Here is a 1,397-nt window from a genome sequence, read left to right as displayed (position 1 = left end):
CCTTTCATAGGGTGAAAAAGGAATAGAAGTGGGGCGATTTCTGTAAAAACTGGCGAATATATAAAGGAGCTTATTTGTTACTAGATGATTTAACATCTGATCGCCCCTAAAAAGTTTATAGCCCCTCTCCCTTAACCCCCCCCTCCTTCGAACAGGGAGTCAGAACCTTTGCATTTTTAAGCATATTTCAAACTCGTCATATTTTTTCCAAAACATCAAAATCGAAAATTTATAGTATAGGTACTGCAGTTTATACTATAAGAATTAAGATTCCATACATATTTGTTATCAGATTTGATTAATTTTATTCATATATGGAAAATGGCAAAAAACGGCCATAACCTCGAAACCTTCATTTCATTAACAGATTTGAACAATCTTACTTCATTTGTGGTAAAATATTATTGTTCTATCAGTAAGCTGAACTCTTCCCCTTTAAAATGCGTTTTTATTTGTCCCTGTAGGTCACTGGGAACAAAAGTTATTGAATATTTACCGCGTAATTGATAAAAATTTTTTCAAATATTTCATTTCTCGCGTGCAAAATAACTCGTTATTTGAGTCGTTTTTTCTGAGAGAATGGTTCACTTTACAAAGAAAGTGGTAAGGAACTTTTTTGTTCAAAATTGTGTCAGCTACATTTTTTGTTTGAAACTTTTTTTTTTCCATGCACAGATTTCTGGGAAATCGATGTTTTCCGTTTTTTACTCCCTTTAGGGGGCAATTTCTGAAGAAGCTCGGGGGTACGAGTGGTAAACTTTTTTGCATCTTTTTTGGAGACTACTAATGTACATTCACACAAAATTTCAGCCAGGTCGGATCATTTTTAGATGTCAGATCTCTGACGACTGGACTACAATTACAGTCGAATCCGAGAAGAATAAGCGACTGTGATTCGCCCATTTCTTATGGCTTAAAGCTTAAAACCCTATTGTAGATCCGGGGTTTGTACTCTCCTTAGCACCTTTGTCATACTGACTTAAGCCGGTTGCGCCTCTCTGATAAATCTACGACTCTAGTTGGAGTACGCGATGCGACAAACCTCTTAAGGCCCGTCTACAATACACGGAGTAAGAAGTAAGAGTAAGAAATTGACCAATCACAGTCGATTATTCTTCTCACATTCGACTGTGATTGGTCAATTTCTTACTCTTACTTCTTACTCCGTGTATTGTAGACGACGCCTTATATTATGCCTCTGACTGTAGTATACGCGACATATACTGTAGTATTTCCTTGAACAAAGCGGCTTGCTGCTCGCCGAACAATTAAACATGATTGGTTGGATCCGCATGTAAGAACCAATCATGCTCATTCACTAAAGTCGGGAGCACATAGAAAAACGTAAGTCCGTAAGACGTAATCAGTAAGGAAATCGTAAAGGCCCGTCTACAATA

The sequence above is a fragment of the Trachymyrmex cornetzi genome, unplaced genomic scaffold, assembly GCF_001594075.2.
Source record: "Trachymyrmex cornetzi isolate Tcor2-1 unplaced genomic scaffold, Tcor1.1 scaffold30, whole genome shotgun sequence".
NCBI classification, from domain to species: domain Eukaryota; kingdom Metazoa; phylum Arthropoda; class Insecta; order Hymenoptera; family Formicidae; genus Trachymyrmex; species Trachymyrmex cornetzi.
This window is presented reverse-complemented; position numbering follows the sequence as displayed.